General features: G+C 41.2%; 1 protein-coding gene and 1 long non-coding RNA gene across 6 annotated transcripts in view; one reads left to right on the top strand and one right to left on the bottom strand.

The window, feature by feature from the left end:
* The window catches only part of LOC124426408 (UPF0489 protein C5orf22 homolog), a 445,446-nt gene that overhangs the window by 98,536 nt on the left and 320,272 nt on the right, over positions 1–26,638 (bottom strand). The window lies entirely within an intron of this gene.
* LOC124426457 lies at positions 1,395–12,730 on the top strand. Its single transcript, XR_006942724.1, has 2 exons — positions 1,395–3,183; positions 9,309–12,730. It is a non-coding gene; the product is annotated as an uncharacterized LOC124426457 (long non-coding RNA).

Raw genomic sequence — 26,638 nt, 5'->3', positions numbered from 1 at the left:
ACGATAGCCGCGTTATCGTTTACAAGTACGGCGCATGGCAAACACTTGGCGCGAACGATAAGATGGAACAGTTTCGAAGCGCGCCAGGCAACCGCATGAATCTCTCTCACTCTCTCACTCTCTCTCTCTCTTTCTCTCTCTCGATATTTCTCGTTTGCAACGAGCGTGTTTCATTCTTACCAGGACGATAAAACTTTTAAAAAGAATAAGATCAAATCAAGTCGATATCACTTGATTCTTTTTTGTTCTTCGAGATTTCGTCAACGTAAGATTTATATATATATATACATATATATATATATATGTATATGTATATAAATCTTGTGAAACATGTATCTTGTGAAAAGATCGTAAGCGCGTATTTGAAAACTGTCCTTTTTCCTCTTTCTCTCCTTAAACGAAATTGCAGATTTCTTATTCGGAAAAGTGCGGCGCACGCGGCACCGAGAACGCGCGACGCGTGCTGAGAAACGCGTATCGAGCCTCTCCATCCCCCCACCAGAACTTTTGGTGGGAAGCTGCTGCTGGATATCCCCACCAGAAAAGCTTTCGATTCCCCGCCAGTTTGCGGCGGAGGAGGAAGACGAGGATGGAACGATCGACGGGTATACGCAAGATCGAGTAAAACGAGAAACCCCTACTCTGTTTTGGGTGTTGTGTGGAGGGGTGAGAGATAGATAGATAGATAGAGAGAGAGAGAGAGAGAGAGAGAGAGAGAGAGAAATAGAAAGAGAGAACGAAATGGATGAAAAGAGACAGAGACAGAGAGAAAAAGAGAGAGAGAGAGAGAGAGAGAAATATAGAGAAAGAGGAAAGGAGCAAAGGGAGGGTGCGAGCAAAAGAGGGGAAAGTTCGACTCACCCTCTCGTTTACCACTCCCCTTCCACCAACCAGCGGAGCGCGCTCCTCTCCCACGTAGCGGCGCCAACCGACGAGATCTTTGTTGGTCGTTGCGCTCGAGAGACTACGTTTCCGACGCCGCCAAGCGGCGAGTGCGCGAACCATTCCCTGAGAATTGTGGTGGGGATAGTGTATAGTAGTGGGGATAAGCGGAGAGCGGGCAGCGTACGAGGACGGAGGCACGCTGCTCTCGGGACGCGCAGAACATCGGAGTGGCTCGCGAAGGACGGCTGCCTCTTTTCCCCTCTCACTTTTTCTCACTCTATCTCTCTCTCTTTTTCTCGCACGCGATATCTCTCCCTCCCTCCCACCCTTCCACCCTCTCTCACTCTCTTTTTCTCTATCTATCTTTTTCTATATTTCTCTCTCTCTCTCTCTCTCACTTTTTCTCTCTCTCACTCCCTTGCACTCACTAACACGCTCTTTTTTTTACTATCCTTCTCTTACTACCCTTTCTTTCTCGAATCGTATTTCTCTCTCTCTCTCTCTCTCTCTCTCTCTCTCTTTCTTTCTCTCTCTCTCTCTCTTTCTCTCGTTTTCTCATTCTCTCTCTCTCTCTCTCTTTCTCTCTCACTCTTTCTCTCTTTCTCTTTCTCGCGTACTCTTTTGCTCCTCGAACGGAGCGCGAGTCGGAGGAAGAGAGGCGCACAGGATGGCGGGGCGAGAGTCGGCTTACTACGCGGCGAAACGCCTCGACGGCGTTCAGTCGTCAGCGATCAGACCGCCGGGCAGTGCGGACCCACTCTTCCGAACAGTCACTCACTCTCTCTCCTACTCTCCTCTCTTTATCTCGTATACATTATACCCTGCAACTCCTACGTACCTGTCCAACTCATATTCGCGATGTATACATATATATATGTATGTATATATATATATACATATATGTATATATATATGTATATATATATGTATATATATGTATATATATATATACACACGTCTACCAAAGGACTTCTCGACTATACTGGAATATTTATTTCTACGATCTTGGAATAGTTTTCGAAGAATCAATCCACTCTTCCTTTCCTTCAATTCCAATTTCGAATTTCTGGAATTTCGAAATCGCCGTCCGTGGACTCGGTAACGAGAAGAATACGTTCGTAATACGTGACTCGATATTAATCGAGAAAAAGAGAGATAGAGAGAGAGAGAGAGAGAAAAAGAGAGAGAGACAGAGAGACAGAGAGAGAGAAAGAGAGAGAGAGAGAGAAAGAGAGGGAGATAGAGAGAGAAGAATCCGAGAATCGAACACGTTTTGGGAGATCGTCGAAAATCGTAAACGAACACGAATTCGAACGAGGGATGGATGGATTCACTCGGCCAATTTATTCGAGGAAAGATAAAGTGAACGTCCTCCTACGAGTAAAACGAAGACACATCATCGAGACGAGAAAAATGGAATCATCTAACAACGTCGGAAGATCTTGTAAATGACGGAAGAGGATAGATAGTGTACGATTTTATACGACGAAAGTTATTATTTTTTTTTTAGTTCTCTTCTTTTTTTCCTTTCTTTCTTTCGTTCTTTTTTTTTTCTTTGTTCCTTGTTTTTTCTTCTCTCTCTCATTCTCTTTTTCTTTTTTTTTTTTGTTTTTTTGTTTTTTTTTTTTTTTTGACAATTTTACTTTTCGCCGTGATATAAACGAAATCGAGGAGAATTTTAATCGCGAGCAACGGAACAACGGGGGTGTTTTAGACAGGGCCCAAGTGAGAAGGAATTTGTAACGAGTCGAGAAGTTTGTGCGACTTTTACGTGCCGCGTAAGCACGTGGGTATTCGAATTCACGGAGAAACAAACAACTACACAACACACTTTCTTGTCAATGAACGAGGACGATAGAGAGACTTCGATCGTAACGAAGATTAAACACGACTCAAAAGCAAGCAAGCAAGCAAGCAAGAAAGCAAGAAAGAAAGAAAGAAAGAAAGAGAGAAAGAAAGAGAGAAATGAGAAAGAAAGAAAAGAAAAAAGAAAAACAATCGCACGAGAGAAGAAAGGGCGGGGTGAGTCGAATCGGTTTTTATACAACGACTCATTTTTTCATGTGCGGATAACGAAGAAGGAAACAGTGTTACGAAGATAAAAGTAAAAACGTATTTAATGTGCGGTATGATAATATCGTAACAGTGTGGGAGAAAGCTGCACGACGATATTTTCTCGAAGGAAAATTTCATAATCGGGCGTATTTTATTGTCGAGCAAGGAAAATGTATGCGCGGACGCGTTATCCGCCGACGGATGGACGATGATTCGAGGACGATCGAGAATGCGACTTGCGAGGTAAGAAAAAATACTTGTTCAATTCGAAATAATAATAATAATAATAATAATAATAATAATAATAATAATAATAATAATAATAACAATAATAATAAAGAAAGAAAGAAAGAAAAAGAAAAGAGAAGAAAAGAAAATACACCCTCACGTATACGGGCGCGCACCGAAAAAAAAAGAAAAGAAAAAGAAATGAAAAGAAAAGTAATACTGTGCGAAGATGATCGTTGTGTTTTCTTTTTTACGACTTAATCGCGATAATTTACTCTCGATTTCGATCTTACGATCCTCGAATAGTAATCGATTCTGTTTCCGAGGATCAGCTTAAGATTCGACCTTTCTAAAATTCAAAGAGAGTGCATTGATTCGAATGAAACAGAGTAGTGAGACGGTTTATAGCAGTGGCGCCAATCGATCAGCGAGCTCCACCTGTAGAGTATATCCGAATTTCGAGTAGTTTTTTCTTTTTTTTTTTTTTCTTTTTTTTCTCTTTTCGACCGTCCGTAAAATCGTCAGACTTTTTCGGGAAAGATCAAAAGGCACGTGCCTTTTGCCGTATACCAATCCTCTCGTATATCGTACAGTTCATTCGTTCAGGTAGAGAGGATCACCCTTGGAAAAGGTATTGTGTCGAAGGAAAAACCTTCGTAAATTGTACAACAGACGATGAGGCATCATAGTCCGTTGCACCTAATCCTGTATATGGCTGACTCAAGGAGTCAAGTGGCACATTGAACTGAACGTTTGCGATACAATAAGGTGAAATTTGTCGGATTTATTTTCGAAAAGATCTACGAGAGAGCTAACAGGTGTACGAATTTAAACGAAAGATCTCTCGAGAGCTTCGATATTGATAAATAAAAGAAAAGTTCGAGCCGGTTGATTCGACTCGATGGCTCATGGATGATCCATCAAAATTGATCTTCCCACAATGGGAAGAGTATAAGAATGAAAAAAAAAAAAAAAGAAAAAAAAAACGGTAAGGAATAAGAAAATATCGAGGGAAAAGAAGAAGGAAAAAAGAAAAAAATGAAAAGAAAGAAAGAAGAAGAGTATCGAACGACCTATCGAGGAGAGAATGTTAATCACACGCGATCGAGTCGTTAGAGAAGGATATCGCGATAATATTTTATATCGTCGAGTCCTTCGAGGAACGTCGTGCGCTCCTCGTAATTCGTTTCGAAATCCCACGAAACGATCACGAAGTCGTTCTTTCGTTAAACGCGGATATTAAAGTGCCTTCGCCGAGTCGTAAATACGGGATGCACGAGTGCGCGATCCCTTTTTCTGCTTCGCCGATAAGGAAAAGAATGAAAAAAAAAAAAAAGAAAAAAAAAAGAAAAGAAGAAAAGAATACAAAAAAAAAAAAATTAAGAGAGAAAAAGGGGGAAAAAAAGAAGAAGAAAAAAAAAATATAGAAAAGAAAAGGAAAGAAAGAAAGAAACAGATGGATTTCTCGTCTAAAAAGAGCGAAACGCGATTCGTTCGTGCAAGTCAAATATACGTCGCGGAACGCTCGATGATCGAGTCCGTCGCTCAGCGCTCTCGTAAATCGTGCCACGTCATCGGTCGATCGTCGAGCAACTAGATTTAGTGACGCACGCGGTATGTCGCCCGAAGAAATTTTATTTTTTCTTTCCCTCTCCCTCTCTCTCTTTCTCTCTCTCTCTCTCTCTTACGAGTAATTTCATCTCGAAAGATCTACGACTCTACGAGTAAAATAATATATATATATATATATATATATATATATATATATATATATATATATTCGTTCGAATCGTAAATCGAAAGATGAAGATCGTCGATAATCGCAAACGAGTTTGTGGATCTCGAAGGATCTTTCGCGTTCGAAGAATTTCTCCTATCCGGTGATTCGTCTCATCGTTGCTCGAGAACGGTAAAGGGCCGAAAGGTATCGTCGAAGAGGATCGCCGTGATGCCGGTAGGTTCCCGTGGAAGTTCTGCTCCGGTATATACCCCTAAGGTTCTACCTCCTCCGGGCCATATAGGGGCCATTATCCGATCGTGGAATTTGAGCTCTGGCCTTTTCAGCCGCGCGTCAAATTATCCCCGAGCACAATGCGCCCGTTGATTGATATCTTCAGTCGTTGCTGCTGCAATGTGCCCTGCCTGCGCCTTCTTCCTTATCCTTTTTCTTTCGCCCCTCCCCCCTCTCCTCTACTCTCCTCTCCTCTTCTCTCTTTCTCTCGCAATCTCTTCTTTCTCTTCTCTTCTCTTTTCTTCTCCGTTCTCGACCCGGCTACTCGCCTTTTTTCCTCTTCGTAGAGCAGCACCGTGCTCAGCGGTCTCGTACAAAGCCGTGGACCGAATATTTTCACTCGCTGGCCCACACAGACCTTCCACTTGATTTATCCCAAAGCTTCGCTCTCTTTCTCTCTCTTTCGCTCCCGCATAGTACCTTCGGAACTCGTTTCTACCTTCGGAGGGGAAAAAATGATCCCACCGAGTCGTGGATCACTTTGGAGGATTTTCGAGCACAAGCGTCGGACTTTGAAGAATCGTTAACTTACTCGCGGTGGCAGTACTTCTCGAAAAGTACAATCTTTTTTATCTCGGATTTCCAAAAATTCTGTAGTTAGAGCGATCATCATAGAATGAAGAAGATAAAAAAGAAGTAGGAAAAATATCATACCTACGTAGTATATACATACAATGTATATACACATATATATATATATATATATATATATATATATATATATATATATATATACGTATGTATCGCTCGCAGCTGTTTCGGAAAACGTGTCGTGACTGTGTCGAAAGCGACACTTTAATCGCCGGTAATTGCGCATGCCCGAATTAGGTAATTACCCTACACGAACTAAGAAGAAGCAGAAGAAGCAGAAGGGAGGTATAGTGGCTTAACCGAGTCCGTTTACACCGTTACTCATTAGCCCGCTTTGGCACGAGTTAGCATAATTTGCACGAGACAGGAAGTTTGTCTGATCGTGAGTGGTGGTGATAGTCGTGGAGGTATAGTGATGGTGTGGGAACTTGCTATCTCTCTCTCTCTCTCTCTCTTTCTCCATTCTTTTCTCCCTTCGAAATTTATTTTTATTTATTTACTTCGGTTATACGATTGAACAGAACAACCTTCGATTTTGAAAACTCTCAAACATCTCGCTGAAGAAGAAAGAAATTTGATGAGTCAGTGTTGACGAACTAAGCCAAGTCTCCTTGTCGATTCGCTTCGCTTTTTTTCTATGAACAAAATTTGCTCGGTCACACCCTCACTACCTCTCTCTCTCTCTCTCTCTCTCTCTCTCTCTCTCTCTCTCTCTCTCTTTCTCTTTCTTACTTTCGATATATACGTATGTACCTACTATATTTTCTCTGGAGCGTACGAGAGCATCGAGATTGGTATGCCTTGGCAATTTCGACGATAGACGACCGCTCGTCGTACTCTTTCCCATCGCATTTCGAACAGTCGAACGGATGCCGTGGAGACTTAAAGCGAAACTCCAGCGACCGGAAGAGAGTTTTCCGCGCCGCCGCTGCGCTTTCTACTGAATTTTACTCGCTTTTCCATCGGTCCTTGATGTAATGAAATTAGGCCTTGAATATTTGCTCTTCGTTTTCGCGACGAAGGAACTACGCCTCTTATCGACCCCCCCCCCTCTCTCTCTCTCTCTCCACCTCCATCTGTCTATTTTATCCTCTCTCTCTTTCTCTCTCTCTCTCTCTCTCTCTCTCTCTCTCTCTCTCTTTTCTCCTTTTCCAATCAGTTCTCGATATTTGCGATTTTTATCGAGATTTCAAATTTTCTGGATTCTGAACGAAACAATGGTAAGATACCGTTTCACTCTTAACGCGACGAATGAACTCTCCATCCTTTCACCAGTTCCGACTCAAAGCGCATGATAACTCGCGCTCGTGCTCGGTCAACTAAGTAAAAAGAACTTTCGTAGTTCATAGCATTTTCCGTCCCCGTTATGTCTAACGGGCTTCGAATGAAATCGACGTTCACTTTGTACGTTTAACTTTGTACCTTCAAAGAAAGAGAGAGAGAGAGAGAGAGAGAGAGAGAGAGAGAGAGAGAGAGAGAGAGGAGAGAGAGAGAGAGAAAGAATACATGCATAAGTAATCGCATTGACAGATCGACGTTCGAACGAAACAGTAAAGGTAGGAAGAGAAAAGATATTGCATGATCCACAGGTGTGTCGCATAGCGCAGTCTCCCTATCTATTTTCTCTCTTTTTTTTTTTTTTTTTTTTCCTTGTACGCGACCCATAGGTCTGTTCTAGGTATCCATGTACCCACTGGCACATTCACATACACAAGGCTAAAGTTTTAAACGCGAAGGGATACGCGCGATTCCGTTTCTGCATCAGGTCATGCGTAACGTATAAATATTGTATATAAATAAGGACGACCCGTACGGTCTTATTTATGGGAATTTTATGAAAATCTCGTAGGGTCGAAAAAAAAAAAAAGAGAAAAGAAAACGACGAGGAAAGGGAAGGGAAGCTATCGAACTTTAGCAAGCGTCGAAACGGTAAGATCTATAATTCTTCGTTCGAGTCGTAATTATGCGAGCGTTGAAAGCTACCGATTTTAACTTCGAAAGCGTTACCTTCGATCTTCATAAAATAATTTCTTTTAAAGGTGTTAACGTTTTTTTTTTCCTCTTTTTTTCCTCTCTCTTTCTGTCTTTATTTTCTTCTTCCTTTTTCTTTTTTTTTTTAATACGTATTTGGAAGAACTTTTATACCTGTAACCTTTTAACCTTCTTATAGCAATTTTCTCTCTTCTACAGTCGATCTAATTTTTTCTTTTTTCCTTTTATTTCTATTCTCATTTCATATATATATATATATATAAATTTTTTTGTTCTGTTTTCCTATCGACATAAAAATCCGATAAGATTCGTTTGTTAAAAGCGAATGTTCGAAGATGACAATAAAGAGCTCGAAAGGATTCGTGAGAATTTGCAGTATCGTCGCCTTATGCTAATGAATGAAGGAAAATCCCTATGGAAGGTCTTTCTCACGGGGTTCCGCGGTCTATGGAATATTAATAGGCTTCCAACCCATCGTTCTTCTTCGTTCACAGAGAGTCAGTACCAGAAGGAATTTTCGGTGGTAAAAGGGTTGGACCGAAGAACGTCGAACCATCTGCGCGACAAGTTAGAATTCTCTTACTACGGTATGGGTTCCCTCAAGAACGAGACTCATTAATACGTGCCTCGATGTTATTATAATGCGATACATATAGTATCGGTTTTCTAGAGAAGGCTTTCCCTTTCGTTCTTTTTTTTTTTTTCTTTTTACCGTGTTTAAAATGACAAAAGCTTGAAGAAATATTTGATGTTAATCAAACAACAATCGAGTGATAATTCGAAAGTCTTCTTCGAATCCTGGGAATCGTACTCGGTGATTCCTTGAGATCGATGAGATCGATCGAAGAATAATCGATAGTCGATAGAAGGCTCAAGAGATGGGGAAAAAATTGAAAAAAGAAAAAATAAAAAAAAAAAATAAAAAAGAAAAAAAAAAAGAAAATCGGATGCACCAGAGTAAAATTTTCGACAGGGTCGACGTACCCCGGGGAGGAATTACACGGAATAATTTGTGGCCAGTGGCCCTTTCTCCTTTGCTCCTCCTATTCCCTCTCGTTCTCCTCTCTGCGTCTTGATGCGATTATAATGAACGCTTGGCTTATGCCGGAGCTCGATAACCTAACCTTAAGGACGGTGGACCGGGGATTAAAAATAAAAAGCTCGGTGCAATAATAATAAAAGGAGGCGGAGCACGAGGTGGAATACGTAATGCGTTAAGGACCGCGAGATGCTGCGCTCGCTCGAGGACGAACCATGAAATTGAGTTTCGCTCGGAAATCGATTTTCGACGAATAAGAAAAAAAAGAGAGGAAAAATAAAAAAAACAAGAAAAAAGAAAGAGAGAAAGATAAGAGAGAGAGAGAGAGAGAGAGAGAGAGAGAGAGGGAAAGAAGTCATCATAGTCTCTTGTATTCCGCTAAAACGCGACACTTTTTGTTTTAAGTTGTTCCCTTTTGAAAAATAATAATCATCTACGAACGACTTATGAAAATATTTTTATATCATCGAGGATCCTCTAAAGGTATATTTTTCTTTTCTGTTTCAGACACGGCCAAGCTCGCGGAGAGGAATAATACGCGCGTCTCTTCGCGTGCGGACGGTAAGAATAGTTTGATCGTTAAATTTCAAAGGGGGATGCCGAGTTACTTTACGATTTATGACGCATTCATCGCTTTTATAGTAAGAATACTATCCTATGTGAATTTGATCGAAAGATGAGAGTTAAAAGTGTAATCGGCAAAAGTCGAATAATCAACGAAGAAGATACGAAAAAGTGAATGAGTGAGTGAGTGAGTGAGAGAGAGAGAGAGAGAGAGAGAGAGAGAAAGTGAGAGAGAGAGAGAGAGTATAGGAGCCAAACGATACGGCCCTGGTCTCTCGGTGGTTGATAGGGTATAATCATGCCGAGTTTCATATCTCGAAGGGGCCACGGGAAGATGGTCCAACATCTGCCGCTGCAGGGAATCTCTGCCCACATGCTGGCCAGCATACGGACGCACACGTACGCGTTCGCGTACAAGCGCAAAAAGTGACGTAGGTACACGGTGGGACGTCATGTAAATTCATTCGAAACACATGGCAGGACCCGAGAGCGCGCGGCGTTTCTCTTCTCTGCAAAAGGCTTTCGAGAAAAGGAATCTCGAAGATGGCAGAAAAAGAGACCATAACTTTGACTTCGACTTTGGTACTCCGGCTATTTCAGGCCGTGTCACGGATCAAATAAATCCCTATCCTAGTAGAGTTCCTTCCTCCCTTTTGTATTTTCTTTTCGAGCGGTCTTCCTTTGAAACGATCGATATTAGTTAAATATATCTAAATAATTTGAAATTAATATAAAAAGATGTCAAATCTTGACAAAAGGTCCTTTCTTTCTTTTTTTCTTTTTTTTCTCATTTTCTTTTTCTTCCCAACAATGTATCAATTTTTACATTCGATATAAAAATTAATAGCGAGAGCTTGATAGCAACGCACGATATTTCGCCATTGAAACGTTAATGACGCCGGAGGGACGTTGAAAAATGAGGCTCGGGGAGAAGCGGAGTAGGAGAAGTAAGTGGTATGGAGGCCGAGGGGGTGGACGGGCTCGACCGAGAAAAGAGATACGCTCGCAGCGCGCGCGGAATTGCAGAACTGCCTTTAATTAAAGTCATCAAGCTAGTTGAACAATTATCATTAATTATGGACGTCGCTTGGTCGCTCACACGAGCCATCGCTGCCGCTAGAGTTGTATGTACGTATGTCGGAAACGTTTGACTTTCCTTGCGTGCTGCGGCTTCGTTTCTACGTTAAAGAAAGAAAGAAAGAAAGAAAGAAAGAAAGAAAGAAAGAAATAAAGAAAGAAAAAGAAAAAGAGGAAAGAGAGAGAGAGAGAGAGAGAGAGAGAGAGATAAACTGAAACAGAAGGAGAAGAGCCACGATGGAAAGTCGTAAAATATAGAAACTTGAAAGATTTGAAAATAACTCGCTTCGTCGAGTTGTCATTCTCTTTATAATTTGATAATGAATTTCCAAAATCGTTTTTGCTTTCGTTTTTCGTTTCTTTCACTTCTTCTCTTATTTCTTTTTTTTTTTCCTTTTTCCTTTCTCTTTCACTTCACATAAAATTCATTCGAAATCGTTTCCAAAATAAAATAGTCAGGATCGTCGACTTTTTGTTATTCGTTAAAAAGTAAACGAAGCGTACCATGGTCCCCGTTTTATCTTTTTCCTTCTTCTTCTTTTTCTTCTTCCTTTATTATTATTTTTTTTTTTTTTTTACTTCTTTGACTTCTTTACTGATGACCGAAAAAAAAGGGAGACGAAGAAGATGATAGCTAGTTCAGTTTGGTTCGCGATAAAAAACAAGCGGCAGAAAGAAAGAAAAAAGTGTTGCTTCTCTCGGAGCAGCGTCGATTTCGAAATCCAGATGTACTGAAAAGACAGAGAGAGAGAGAGAGAGGAAGAGTGGATCGTGTGCCACAATAAAGATAACGATTTACGTTCGACTTTATCGCTGGGTAGCCGGGGCCAATGACTCGATGAACGGGGAGAGCTCGTGTCTCGATTCCATGATTTAAGTTCCGTTGTTGCCACCGATTCGAGCCAATCGCTTCGTTTTTACTGATTTGGATAAAAGAGAGAAAAAGGGAAAGATGAGTTTCTCGACGAAACGATAACAAAGTTCTACTATAAATTCGTAACATTAATTACATTGTTTTCGAATTATAATGTTTTCATATCGCACTATTTTCTTCGATGAACGAAGAACACGTGAAGATTAAAATATTTCTTTTCTTCCTTGGCATGCTCGTTTTCTTTGAAATTATCGATAACTATAGTTTAGGTTTATAGACATATGTGCATGTACATATGTAAGAACAATGTTTTATTTTATGGTAAACACACGACCTACCTTAAATACGATGTAATACGTTTACGTTTCCCCTTTTCGATCCCTACAATTTTACTTCTCTCTTTCCCCTTTCTTTTTCTTCTTTTTCTTTTTTTCTTTCTAACGAGACAATGACGTTAATAACGATAATGATCCTGTTAAGAGTTCTTAGGGGGCTTATTCTTATGTAAAAAGAAAAAAAAAAGAAAAAGAAAAGAAAAAAGGGAAAAAATAATAAAAAAAAAAAAAAAAAGAAAAAAAAATAAAGAAAAGAAAATTTAAGACCGGGACGAGTTTACGACTGCGAATACCGGTAGAACAGGCCGTATTTCTTCGCGAAATTTAACGAACCTTCGCGCAATGGGACACCATTAAAAAATTCCGGAGCGTCATGTAGCACGGCGCACGCAATAGCGATAAATGCCGAGGGAGGAAGAGAGAGAAAGAGAGAAAGAGAGAGAGAGAGAGAGAGAAAGAGTTGGATGAGAGAGGGCAGCGGATTATGGAAGGCAGAGGATAAGACTGACGAGAGGTTTAACATCACGCAAACTTAAGTAAAAACATTATCGATCGGCTAACGCGATGCGCTCGCGCTGCGTTAAGTTCGTATCGTAAATGGCGATCGTAAAAGATCGAACGCCATGGGAATAAGATTATTTCTTATTTCCGTACGATTGGAATACCTATACCATAAGTATATTTCGATTCTCGATAATTTCTTATATTGCGTGATTATTATCAATGTTTACGACATTATAAATTGTATCGTTCGAGAAAAATGTTGGAATTTTTTCAATTCCTCCCTTTGCTTCCGAGTAAAAACTTCACCTAAGGAGCGATAAATTTTAATTGTTCTGACCTCTGATAATTTTTCCTGGAAGGATATAATTTCGAATAAACGTAATGGTCGATCGAAAAAATATTTCACAATGGCGTACCAAGGATTAAAGAGATACAGAAACTTATATTACGAGGGATTAGAAAAACGTCATTGTGATTATCCATAGCAAAAAGAAGATGGAGCTTAAATAAACGTTCAAATAATTGATCGTATTTAAAATGAAATTTTTCTATTAAAAGAAAAAAAAAAAAAAACTCACCGATTTGTATTAATGTCAATTCTCTTCGTATATCTTTATCTTCCATTCTCACTAGGATAGCAGAAAAGAAAGAGGGTGTGTGTGTGTGTGTGTGTGTGTGAGAGAGAGATAGAGAGAGAGAGAGAGAGAGAAAATAAGAGGGGGGAAAAAAGTAAAAAGAAACGAGAAAGATCGCAGTAGCACTTCAGTGCAATTTGTGTAAGATGTAAAGTAAGAGACGAAATAACATTTCAGGGATATCGCGAATAAGACGAATAGCAGGAGAAGCCGTTGGCTCGTGGTTCGTCAATTAGCGTGTCACGCTCGTTATCGTGGAAAATAATTAGGCTGAACGCACCGGAGAACGGTTCGTTAGCTCGTCTTCTTTCGAGTACACATAAACGTTCGCGATCTCTCTAGAAGCGAATGGCGAAGTGAATATCGTAAAAGAGAGGAAGAAAGGGGACGGAGGATGGGCGTATAAGCGACAAGACGTCTCGACGATAAATACGTACGTTTAGGTGAATACTTTTACATACATATATATATACATATACATGTATATATATATATATGCATGTATGTATGTATATATATATATATATATATGGGCAAGCAATGTTTCTTGTGGAAGTGCCAAACGAGGTATGCACGCGAATCCGGTCATTAAATAAAGGTAATCAAGTAAATTTCTTTTACGAGAGTGTTGACGATTATTACTTTGCGCTGATGTATTCGCTCTCTGAATCATGATGTCAAAAGGAAATTTGAAATGATAGAAAATGTATATTTTAGAATATACATAGATAAGAGACAAATAGAGAAAGATATTATTTAAATGACGTTTTCATTTTACAACTTCACTGTCTCGTTACTTACATACTAATCGATTGAAAATAAAGCAAATAATTTTAATATCGAATAATGCGTAATTGATGATACTTATGATGTGGTTTACATCTTAGTTTCTTATGAGAAGAAAAAAAGAAGAGGAGAAGGAGCAGGAGGAGTTAACGAACGCGACGAAAAGAGGGAAAACGGTAGGAGTCGTTCGCGCGTTCAAGCGACTCGCCTAAACACGCTATAAGTCGGCATGCATACGTTTCCATAGAACAAATAACTTGAGATACGTTGCAGGCAAAATGCAATGAGTTATGGCGCGGCGCAACAGAGCGGGCAATAAATTATCTTTAACGACGTGGCGCAAGAGGAGGAGTAGGAAGAGGAGAAAGAGGAGGGGGGAAAGAAGGAGGAGGAGGATGGTGAGATAGGAAGTCCGAGATGGCTCACGATCATCTGCATCACGATGATGATTCCGCGTGAATTATCTTATTATCTTATAATATTAATTTATTTGTGTACGATGGTGTCACGAAATTATCGATATCGTCGATATCACGAGCTGCCTATTACGTGTTAGAACTTTTCTAATCGCAAAGTTCGATCGGTATTTCTCTCCTTCCCTCTCTTTCTCTCTCTCTTTCTCTCCCTCTCTCTCTCTCTCTCTCTCTCTCTTTCAGTTAGGTATGTAGATAGTTTGAATTTCATCGAGTAGACGCGCGCTCGTTAGCTTGAATGGCACGATGCATCGCGAGAACTATGCTGCTTTAGTGAACGTGAGCGAGACTTAGGAATGGGAGAGAGGGAGAGAGAGAGAGAGAGAGAGAGAGAGAGAGAGAGAGAGAGAGAGAGAGAGAGAGAGAGAGTTAGTTTATCGTTTGTTCCAAGATAGAAGATCATAGACAATGAGATTTTTGAATAGGTAATGTTATTTGTTGGAAATTAACGAATCGTTAACTCGTTTTTTTTACATAGCAGATAGGATAAAGAATAGAGAGAGGGAAAATCGTCAGAGCTTGTAAAAGTACTGCAGTAACGTGGGGAAAGGAAATTCGGGCCCCGATCGAATGGTCCTGGGACGAATTTGCATGCGGCCTTTTTAGCTCCAGGTGTCCCGTAATTTGCATACGAAAGGGTGGCTTTCGCAAATTCCTCCCCTTTTTTCCCTCGTAACTCTTTCACTCTCCATCTCTCTCCTTCTCTTTCTTTTTATCTGCCTACCTCTTCCCACCACGGCCCCTCCCCCCTCTTCGCGCCCCCCTCTGTGTGTGTACGTGCGCGCGCGCATCCGTGTATTCTCGTTTATGGGTTACCGGCTCAGCGTGTCGCGTCGTTAACTGGATGTTAAACTTTCGTTAACAGTTGATCTTTAACAATCACCTTTCTCGGCGTCGGTAAGCCTTTGCTGATCAAATTCGCAATCGACGAGATAATCTTGAATATCGATTCGTATTGATTATCAATAACGTATGTAGAAAAAGACGTGGTGATCGAAAGCCGCTTGCCGTGAAATGTCGTTAACTTTTGTAAGAGGGCGAGGGTAGGGGGAGGAAAGAGGTTTGGAACACAAAGAAGGAGATACAGAAAAAGAAAGGAAAAGGAAAAGAAAGACACAGAAAAAAGACATTTATCGGTCTGCCTCCAGCAGCAGAAACAGCAGCAGCAACAGCAGCAGCAATGGCAATAGCGATAACAACGGCCTTTTACTTTGAGCGTCGAAATATCGAAACGGCATTTTCCCATTGATTTATTCATTGTGAAAAGTAAGAGAGAGAGAGAGAGAGAGAGAGAGAGAGAGAGAGAGCAAGAGAAAGAAACATTTATAGCGCGAGAACGAGTTTATCTTTTCTCTATCGTTCGATACGAAATCCAACAACGCTTCGCCGCTAATCATTAATATCAAGTAGATATATACCTATCTACCTATCTACTTACTACGGATTGCGCAAACATCGTTGAAACAACAAACAACGTTATTTCCAGTTAACGCGCGCGAACGCAGGCGCACGCGCGAGCCATCGATTGTGGGCACAGGTGAAAATGAGCGATCGTAGTGGGAGAGAACAAAGTGTCGAAACCGAAAGCGGATAATGATAGCCGCCGACGGCCGCCGTTTATTTTTGGAACCCATTTTTATCGAGAACACTTTATCGTCTCGAAACTCGGAGGAGTTTGCTTTATTCTTTCCTTTATTTTTCTTTTATCCTCTTTCCTTTCCTTTTCTTTTCTTTTCTTTTTTTTTCTTTCTTTCCAATATGTTTTTTTTTCTTTCTTTTCCTTTTTTTTTTTTTTTTTTTTTTTTTTTTTTTTCTTTATTTTTATTTTATTTAGCTCGCACGAAAGAAACGATAAGTTGAGGCAAGTATCGTTCGTTGGCTTTTAGATTATTATTAAACGAGCGTCCATCCTCTTGGACACTTTTTCCGCCTTCGTTCACCCCTGACCGCATCACCCTCTCTCTTTCTCTCTCTCTCTCTCTCTCTCTCTCACTCTCTCTCTCTTCCTCCCCCTACCTAATTATTTAATCTGGCCCGTAACCTCCTCGATGTCATTGCGCTTGACGCGTTTGCGCGCGCGGGCGCGCCTCGCGTGATGAAAGAGAGGGCCGCGGCCATCTTGTCTGACGTCATCTCACGCCGAGCACGCAACCGCGAAACGCTGACTTCCTCGTTGCGATAACACCTTATTTTTTATCGCTCCCTCTCCCCTCCCCTTTCTGCTCTTTCTCTCTCACTCTCTACTCTATCCGTATAACTATCTACCTATCTTTCTATCTTTCTTTCGTCTCTTTCTCTCTCTCTCTCTCTCTCTCTCTCTCTTTTTCTCATTCCCTTTCTCACGTAACTACTCTTAGCGAGTACGTATCTCCGCGTACATCTCCCTTTATCTTCTTCTTTTTCCGATTCTCTTTCCCTCCCCTTTTTCTTACCACGAGTAACTATCGCACACACGCATATAAAAGATATATACGTTCGACGAGCACGTACGCCTTCACTTTCGGTTGCGACGAACCGAGACACCCCTCCCGTTGTATAGAAAATGGCGGAATTTAATGGACAACCGCTCGGCCGCTATTCGTTGTTCCCTATGAAATTTAAGGTAGGCGGTGATTCGATTTTATCGACATCGTTTCACCACCTACTTCGTTCCTTTCCTTCGAATATTTCACTATCTCCCACCTTTCCCTTCTCTCTTCCTTTTTGCCTTCTTCTATGGCGTTATACCCTCGTTTGCACGTTATGAAAATACAGTGTGTTAGATAGAAGTAGAGAGAGAGAGAGAGAGAGAGAGAGAGAGAGAGAGATACGAAAATAAAGAACGATCCATGCCGATCGAAGCGCGATCGTAAAAGGAAATCTCTCGTTTTGTATCTCCGCCCGTAACAGGATTAAGGTGAATACGGGAATGTCGTAAAAGAAACGTTCGGCGATTAGACATTTTTTTTTTTTGGCGGTAAAGGGATAAAAGAAATAACGACACGGCAACGAATCGGAATCGTTTTATTTAAGAAAAATCGGTGAAACTCGTTAGGCATTTCTTCCTTCTAAAGGAGGAATTTCTTCGTAGTTTAGATCATCGGTTCGAGGTTCTCATCTTCCTTATCTCCTTTCTCTTTTTCTCTTTTTGAAAGTTAAAAGAAATAGAGAAAAGGAAAGAAATGAAAGAAACAACGAGGAGGGAGAAGACTCGCGGTTAACTGCGGTCGTTGGCGGTGTCACGCGATACGAGCGAAGACGTTGGCAATTTAAATTCGCGGAAGGCCATAATCACCGGTGCGTTTTGAGTTTTGCGTTATTGACGAACATAAAAGCGTCCCAAAGTATACGAGAGAGAACTTTGGGTAAGAGCTTTTCGCAAACACATACGTGTTTACAACTGATATTAAATCAGGCTTCCTTTACAGTCCCAATAAAATGCAACGAGTTCTATCAGGCCCTGATATCGTCGCCTGTTCAACCTGGAACTCGTTCGAGACTAGTTTAAAAATATTGATGGATAAGAGAAGAGCCGCGTGCACCTGAGCGAGTGACCGATCGAGCAAAGAAGATTGTCGGAACATCGTTCATTATAATACCGGTTTTTCTACAAAAAACGTAGGATTTTATAGCTTCTGGCGCCTTGTGCGCGCGACTCGTCATCGATACGCTTTAACTCGACTCGAGAAGAACTCGCTCCGTCGCTCGAGTTTAATAAAAAGAAACGCGGAACGAGATCGATAGCTGCGATCATCATTCAATGCGATAGACCAAATGTTTCCCGTCTCTTTTCGTTTGTGTTTGACGGAAAGTTCATTTGTAAATATACAAGCAATATCTTTTTATCCATTGACGATTTTCCTCTTTTTACTGTACCTTATATCAAGGATAGAATGATATATAAAATTCGACGAGTTTCGAGAGATACGATCGAACGTAGTTCGTTCGTCGTAGAGATGTCTTAAACGTGTGACGATATACGAAGCTTGCTTCGTCGAGCTTTCCAAGAGGCGTTCGCAGCACAAATTAACAATTTGTATGTCGTGGAAGTGGAGTTATGATTATCGCCGTGTCGTACCCTGCGAGCGAGATTACCCGTGGTGACTGTTACTTGTCTACTTTACTGCCTACCGTGCCAGCATTCTCCCTTTCTCTCTCTCTCTCTCTGTCTCTCTTTCTCTCTCACATGCATACGCTCTTGCTATAATATGCTAATAGGGGGATGCTAACTTCCCCGTGTAACGATGGATCGTTGGATCGTGTTTACGAGGTGAGCCGACCCCAGGGTTTCCCTTCGTACCCTCGGCCATTGCGAGAACGAGCGTGTTAAAAGAGATAGAAATAGAAAGAGAAAAAGAATCGAGAGAAAGTGAGATGGTGTCTCGTTGCATCCTCGTAATTAACGATCGCTTCGAAAGAGAAAATCGGGCGCGAACGAAACAATGAACGATTTCGCGTTCCATCGAGGCGTGTCTCGAAACGCGCATGGGAGGCGTCGGGACGCCGGTAATTAAATCGAATCGTCGGTTAACAACTTTTTTTTTTTCTAGCGGTGCAGCTAGTCGAGCAATACACGCCGGGTATGGTGTTGACGATTGCATGCGTAGAGGAGCATTTTCATTCGAGCTCTTTCCTGTGTATCGTGCTTGCGGGTAAACGAGATACCGACATATAGAAAGATAAAAGTGATAAAACAATATTTATTAATAGTACTAAGCTCTGAAAAAAGGATATAGTTCAAAAATACGATGCAAATTTGGAAAAATTATTATGATAGTAAATTTAAACGATAATTAAGTATATAGTGGCGTTAAAATAATAAGTATTGTTTGACGATTAGAAATTTATGGGAAGATAATTTTTAAAAATAGAAATCTAGGCCGTCTGAATGGAGAGAGAGAGAGAGAGAGAGAGAGAGAGAGAGAGAGAGAGAGAGAGAAAGAAGGAATAAAAAAAATCAAAAGAATCGCTTGTTTGCACGCATCGAGACTAAACGGCACGAATCGAACGATCGAGCGAATTGTCGGGTTGAAGTTGGACCGTACGAGAGGGTGTGTGTGTGTGTATGAGTGAGTGTGTATGTGTGTGTATGTGTGTGTGCGCGCACGAGCAAGCGAGCAAACGAGCGAGCGTACGAAAGAGGATGGGAGAGGCTGGTTACGGGCGTGGTGCGTTCACAATAAAAATGGCGCTTCGTTTGCCGCGAGGGTGGCCCCTTTTACTTCCCAACACTAAATGCCGCGTATGCGATGTACTACCAACAGACCGCCCCGCTTTGCTTGCTTGAAAAGAGTGCCCTTCCCTATCCCCACCCTTACACGCACCTACGTGAACCCTTGATTAAGTCTCCAATAACTTATTACTAAAGGATACAGTATAGATAGATAGATGTTCTTGAGTTTTAAATATATCGAATCATTTTAAAAGTTTTTTTTTGTTTTCTCTTTTTTAATTGGGAAAAGAGATACGAAAACATAAATAATCTAATCTCTATTTGCGAGGTGGACGTTTATTAAAAGAAAAATAAAAGAAAATTAAATGAAAAGATATTCACGAACGTGAAATTTTCTCGTTCAATCGTCATGTCGTCGACGCATAGACACGAGGGTGGTGGGACGTGTGCTAAAGTTCGATCGATAATTAAATAAACGAGAAAGGTCATCCCGAAGCCCGGCAGCTCGTCGACGAGCTACGAGCCCGATGGCCCGGACTTTATGGGGTTTCGACGTTTTCTCTCGTACTATCCTACCAAAACTTTTCCCTCTTTACACTTTTATTTCCCCTTCCCTTGTTCTTTTTTCTTCTTCTTCTTCTTCTTCTTTCTTTTTTTCCCTTTCTTCTTCCCCTTTTTACTTTTCACGTTAGTCGTCGCGGCAACGCGTCTGGCTTTGCGCCGATGAGATCTGATTAAAAATTCGCTTGGTTGCATCTCCTTCAGACCTTTAACTTCGATGAGATTAAGTTTTCGTAGAAGGATTCATCGAAAAGCCCTTCTAATCCTTCCGTAGCACGTGGCATAACGAGTTTGTAACAAGAAACACAAGGGACAATGATATACAACAAACGATACGTTTGAAAAATGTCGGAAATCGAGAGAGGGAGACTAGAATTACGGGGGGAAGAAAAAAAACGAGAGAATCAAATAGCGGACAAAAAACCGCATGCGTTCGCGAGCGGACGAGATTCCGCGACATTTTAATCGACGTGGCATCGTATTTACTCTCCAACGTGGGACATACCGGCTCGTACATCTGTGTATTTTGGATGGAGGAGGGAAAAAAAAGAAGTGAAAAATCGGGGAAAAAAACAGAGAGAAAGGGAGGAGATAGAATAAGCGCGAAAGTGAGATAGATAGATAGATAGAGAAAAAAATGGGACAACAGAGAACAGTGGTGAGGTTTTGGTAGGTGGATGAAAGAGCGTGCAACCCCAGTACAATTCCATTTCCGGATGGAGTAAAGCCGAGTCGGACGATCGTTCGAAAAGGCGGTCGAGCGATAAACCGATTCGGACGGACGCGTTTCGACGAAAGGCCGCGCGCGCGCGCAAGTTAACGCGGATTCAAAATCGGAGGTCCACAAAACGGGCGATCATTTTACGCGTCCGTTCGTTTCGTGTTAAACTCGATGTTACTCCTATCGCGATCGAGTGTCTATCTCCTAGGGAACATTTTGAAATGATTGGCGAACGCTACGAAACGTTTTTCTCATTTATAGAAAAAAACAATATGAGGCACATCCGTTTGTAAAATCAAGTAAACAATATATATATATATATATGAAAAAAAAGAAAGCAAAGAAAAAAAAGACCGTAACGTTTGACCATCGCCTCCTTTCTTACTTTCCTTCGAATCGCCAAGGCCATCGATTATCATTGTTATACAATATTCATGCCGTCGCGTCAAGTGTCTCGCAATAACTTAGTTGTCTCACAATGATTGTGACTCAAATATTTGTCCGTAGAATATTAATGCAAGAAAGGAACGCGCGATGCAATATGTACAAGAGGATTGTGCATCGCGTAAAACCTCGATGGAACGAGTGCCCTGAGAATAGAAGATGTACATACATACATAGGTACACATAGATATACGAGGCCAAGATAAACATCTACCGACTAACTTCTTTGTTCTCGTCGATAGACGTAAAGCTTTATTCGAGTTCTGAGATATAGATAATCTAAAATAGAATTCGCTGGACCGTCGAACGAAGTGACGTTTATCGATACTCTTATTCCCATAGAATTTACCGACACGAGAGGTTAGATCGAGACGTTAGAGAGATCGCCATAGTCCATCCCAACTCTCTCTCTCTCTCTCTCTCTCTCTCTCTCTTTCTCTCTCTCCCTCGTAATTCCGTATCTATAAAAGTTTACGTTCACCTCGGAGGGCACAAGTTATAACTACTTTACGTTCCGTTTGGTTCAGAACATTCCTACGCTCACGGCAAGCTTCACCCCAAAGTCGTAACTTTCTCTTTCGCGGATTTAGATTTCGTTCGATGATTCACGCTCGCTCTCGATAAACGTGCCGCGAGATACGAGCCACGTTTTCCATGGGAATGAAAAAAAATAGTATTTCTTTTTTTTTTTTTTCATTCCCAACCAACCCAAGCCCATCACGGCCCCCCTCCCTCGCCTCCCTCTTCCCTCCTCCCATACCAACCATCCTACCTCCTATCGTATGAAAGACCGAAAGAGAGTTTTCTCCATTTTGGGAAAAGCTTTCGATCGACCCAATCGAATCCAATCGTTAGGCTTCGAACGTCAGAGGGTACAGGGTGGTGGGGTAGCACGTGGCTTAATTGATTCGATTTCGAGGGGTTTTCATCCCACTTTTGCAGTGTGCATCCCCCCACCCCCTTTTTCTATCACATGGGTGTGCACGCGAGCACGCTGCTCTCTGCAACGTGGCATTAACGTAGAGGGGTTCCCCGACCACCATCAGCTTCTTTCTTTCTCCATCTTTCTCTCTCTCTCTCTCTCTCTCTCTCTTTCTCTTTCTCCATCTTTCTCCCTTTTCCATCCATGATTTTTTTCGGAAGGTCGTCAGGGCTTTCGCAAACACGCGTATATACACGTATAGACGAAAGGGGGATACGCGTGTCTACAAAGTACTATGCCAGAATCGCGATTCCCGATTGCATTGACACGAGGAACTTTTGCGCGCACCATTGCACTCCATATTGTACATGTTTCATTTCTCTCTCTCTCTCTCTCTCTCTCTCTCTCTCTCTCTCTCTATCTCTCTATCTCTCTTCTCTTATCGAGCTTCCTTAATAATCTGCAAATAAATGAAATTCTGGATTTTTCATGAGTTTTCTGTTCTGTTCGATTTATCAATCAAGTCTTTGTATTTTTTGATTGTGAAAGAAATTGAATTTAAAAAACTTAAATAGAACTTAGGTAACTTAAGAATGAAAAAATAAGAATACTTTTCTAACAAGAATATTTTTCTCTCATAAATCGACAATATGTATTAACGAAAAAATTGGATTTTATATAATATTTGTTATTTCATATAAATGGGGAGAAGGGAAGGGGGGGGAAGAGTAAAAAATCTAAACCCCATCACGGTCAATCACATTAGCCATGGTACTCTATAGGGTAATTTTCGATATCCACCTTGTTAGCCTGGAATAATATCTCGTTGCAAGGAGCTTTAGTATTTTTCCGAAGGATTACCGTCGTACTATCTTATAGTCCTGACTTGGTGTTGACGGTTATGGTAGTATTAGTGGATTCAATACCTCCGGTACTGTGAACGAAATCTTATCCATATTTCGTGCCAAGAAGAGGTAGAAGAGGGACGAAAGAAGAGACAGGGAGTGAACTGATCGAGCATATTCGTAAAGGCAAAGAGAGAAGGGCCGATGCCAGTCCTTCTCTCTTCCTACCTTCTTTTCTTCTTTATCCTTCCCTTCGACGAGGAAACAAGTACCTATAACATCTACGTAGGCGCTTTTTACGCGCGTATCCTTGCGTCGAATTCTTCGAGAAGAAGAGTGCCAAGCGAGTATTAAAGTTTCGCTTTACGTGTCGTAACGGCATGGAGGAACCCCTTCTACCTATCTCGCTCCCTCTCATTCAGCGTCTTTCTACTAGTTCGTTTTTTTTTCCCTTTGGCAGCCGAGTAATGGCCACGGCTTCCAGCGAGTTTCATAATTTCGTAGGAGATGTGCCAACGCTTGAACGCACCCTCTTCTCTCTCTCTTTCTCTCTCTTTCTCTCTCTCTCTCTCTCTCTCTCTCTCTCTCTCTCTCTTGCTCCCTTTATCCATCCCTATCTCGTTTTCTCGACAAGTTTGATTGCCGCGGCACCCCGAACTGTCGTCGCGAATGTCAGTGCTCGCTTCTCGTCTCTACGGAGACGAATGATTCTGCGTGAAAATCGATTTGTTTTCCGGTCGTCTTCACTGCGAGGAGGTAGGACGTCTGAATGGAAGTGAAACCGGTCGCGAGTTCTTCCTTGCTATTTCTGTCACGAATCGAACGTCCAGCGCGATGGTAAGCGATAGGAAGTCGAAATACCATAGAACTCCATTTATCTGAACTCTATTTATTCTAAGTGCTGATAGTAGATAGGTACGTATCTCGTCGCTTGCTTAAAAGGCTCGGGCTCGTTTCTTATCTCATCTCAGGGAAGATGAGGGAAACGTTGATGGATATGGGACATTTACGCTGGGCACTTTCCACGTCGTTCTTTGCGTCGATTTTAATGCCTACCGAACGTGAAGTATCTTTGGCGTTCACCTTGAAACCGGTCCAACACCATGTTCCTTCTCAAGTCGATCCAATCGAATCTTTATATCGAATCTCTATCTTTCTCTCTCTTTTTCTGTTTTTCTTTCTCTCTTTCTCTTTCTTTCTTTCTTTCTTTCTTTCTTTCTTTCTTTCTTTGGTTAACCTCGCGAACGAGTTCCATCGACGGCAGCGGAATGATTCGCGAATAGTTTTGTTTATTCGCCAAGTCATCTTTGAAATTGCAACGCAGTTACGTCCGTACGCGAGCCGCGATCGCGGAGATCGATACCGAACAGAAAGAGGATTATTATTGCGGACGATGGTTTCTTCGAGTATTTTACGAGAGAAAGAAAGGGACTAAGTTTATCTTACCTTAGAGGACGCGGATTCGATATTTTTCACGCGGCCGTATGCCAACTCATCGATGACAAGTTTTCGTTTTTCTTTTAAAAGAAGATATTCCTTAAGAAGTAAAACCGGTATTCTTCGCGAACGTTACTTGAATAATTCATTCGACAGAAACGAACGTATTCCTACGCGCTGAGAAATAAATATATCGCTACTTCTCCTCCGCACAGCCGTCAGGAAACTTTCAAAGTGTTAGTGTGAGTAAAATTAGAAGAAGCAACTCTCGGCTTCCGAGAGAGACAGAGAAAAAGAAAAAGAAAGAGAGAAAGAGAGAGAGAACGAGTATGAGAGAAACGACAGGATCCAACGAGTTTTAGTGCATTTTCGATAATATATGGTAGAAGTATAAGAGAAGGAAAGACATGGTAGAACGAAGAAGATCGATTGGCCGTCGTTTGCGTTGACAAGACCGGAGGACTACGATTAAAGTGTTAAAACGGGAGTGGAAGCTTGTAGTTGGTCGATCCTCGAGAAACCCACAAATCAGAAGGTGAACTCGTAGTCACAGTAGGTCCCGCGAAATGAGTCAGACGTCCGAACGCGAGATTTTTCTTTTCCTTCTTCGAGTCTCTTCTTGGCACGAAGACGAACCGGGAGAAACGATCATCCTCGGTCCAGCGAATGGCAGTGGGTGAGGAGCGAGCTAGCGAGAGAACGAGTAAGTGAGTGAGTAGGAGAGTGAGAGAGAGAGAGAGAGAGAGACATCGCTCGGCAACGATATATAATGCCGCTGGCATGACGAGGCGAGAGCAATTAGATGTCGCCGGATGCAGCTGCAGGCGATTGCGTCATCAGAGTTACTTTGCAACCTTGATCTCCCGGAGGGCTCTCTCTCTCTCTCTCTCTCTCTCTTCCTCTCTCTCTCTGTCCCTCTCTCTCTCTCTCTCTCTCTCTCTCTCTCTCTTTCACTCTCTCTCACTCTGTTACTCACTCGCTTTCTGCCTTCTCTTCGTTTCATCTTCCTCTTCCACTTCTTATTTTCCTTCTCTTCTTTTCCATTCTTCCATACGTCGGAGATATTACAGACGTCTCTTTCCTCTTATAAACCTAAGACCTTTCGACTATTTCTTTGATATAACACCTTCGAACTCGATCGTCTTATTCGTTCTCGTAATCGTCGAGGAAAAAAATATATTCTAATCGAGTTAAAACAACGAAGGAAAGACCAACGATAAGAATATAAAAAGAAGGAGAAAAAAGAAAAAGAAAAAGGAGGGAAACGTAGGGGGAGAAAAAAAAACAAAGCGATGGAAAGATAGCCAGTTTTTATCTGAGCTCTCCTTGTGATCTCCTTCAAGGTACGTGTAAATTTTTAGAGCCTTGACTAACGTTAATTACATACTTCTATCCTCGTACCACCCATCGAGTAATCTTTTTTCTTGTTTTAAGATCTCCTTCTTATATCGTTCCATTAACTTTTAACTCGACGTCTAGAATTTTTCTTTCGAGTATATTTAGAAGCGTTTCGAAAATCGAACTTATCGATTTATAGATTGCATTTGATAAATTTAACAAATGCCACTGATATAAAAATCGGGATTTTGTTTTTTTTTTTTTTTTTTTTTATATAAAAGGACCCGAGTGGGTAGGGTAATAAAAAAAAAAAAAAGAAAAAAGAAAAGAGAGAGAAAAACAAAAAAAGGAAACGTTCAATTTTAGCTTGACTTAAATTGAAAGAAAAAAAGGATAAAAAGGAAGAAAAAAAGGAAAAATAAAAAAAAAGAAAAAGAAGGGAGAGAAACAGAGAATCGGGGTCAAACGTGGACCATCGAGGTCGAGTTGATGCGGGCGTGCAGGTCCTCTCTTTCGGAGAAAAAACTTTCCCACGCATGGAGAGAATCTACAAGAAGAAGAGGGAATGAGAAGAGGGCATCGACACGAGCAGCAGCGTTGCCACTTTACGAGTCTCTTCGCTCGTCGTAAAATGATTCTTCCTCTTCCTTCCTTTTACCAAATTAGGTATCATCCGTCGTTTTCGACAATCTCTTTTACCTTTTACTCATTAGCGAACGCGAATAAGTGCGAAATTATCCGAGAAACTTATTGAAAACTCATTGATTGGCTGCTTTTATTTAAATAATAATTTGAATGATAATAATATCACATTTATGAGTCATTCCTCATATAGCGAGTTGTCGCGCGTTGACCGGGCTAATGCATTTAACTACGAACGAAGAGCGATCGATAGTATTAATCGGCCGATAATCGAATCATTCAATTGACTCGACTTTCCTCCTGAACGCGAGATCATCGTCGATTACGCTCATACCTCCTCCTCGTCCACTCTTGTCATCGTCTCTGATAGCTACCGTGGTTAGATTCTACGAAGCGAGAACGATATAATTTCCTCGTAGATAATCGATGCGCATATATCAGCTATATAATGATCTATTAAATATTTCATTAATTAAAATTTACAATCTCTTCTAGTTAAAAGAAATAGAAAGACAGAGAGAGAGAGA

This window comes from Vespa crabro, chromosome 1 (assembly GCF_910589235.1).
Source record: "Vespa crabro chromosome 1, iyVesCrab1.2, whole genome shotgun sequence".
In the NCBI taxonomy this organism is placed as follows: Eukaryota; Metazoa; Arthropoda; class Insecta; order Hymenoptera; family Vespidae; genus Vespa; species Vespa crabro.
The sequence above is the reverse complement of the archived record's forward strand: the minus strand, read 5'-3'. Positions and strand labels throughout refer to the sequence as shown.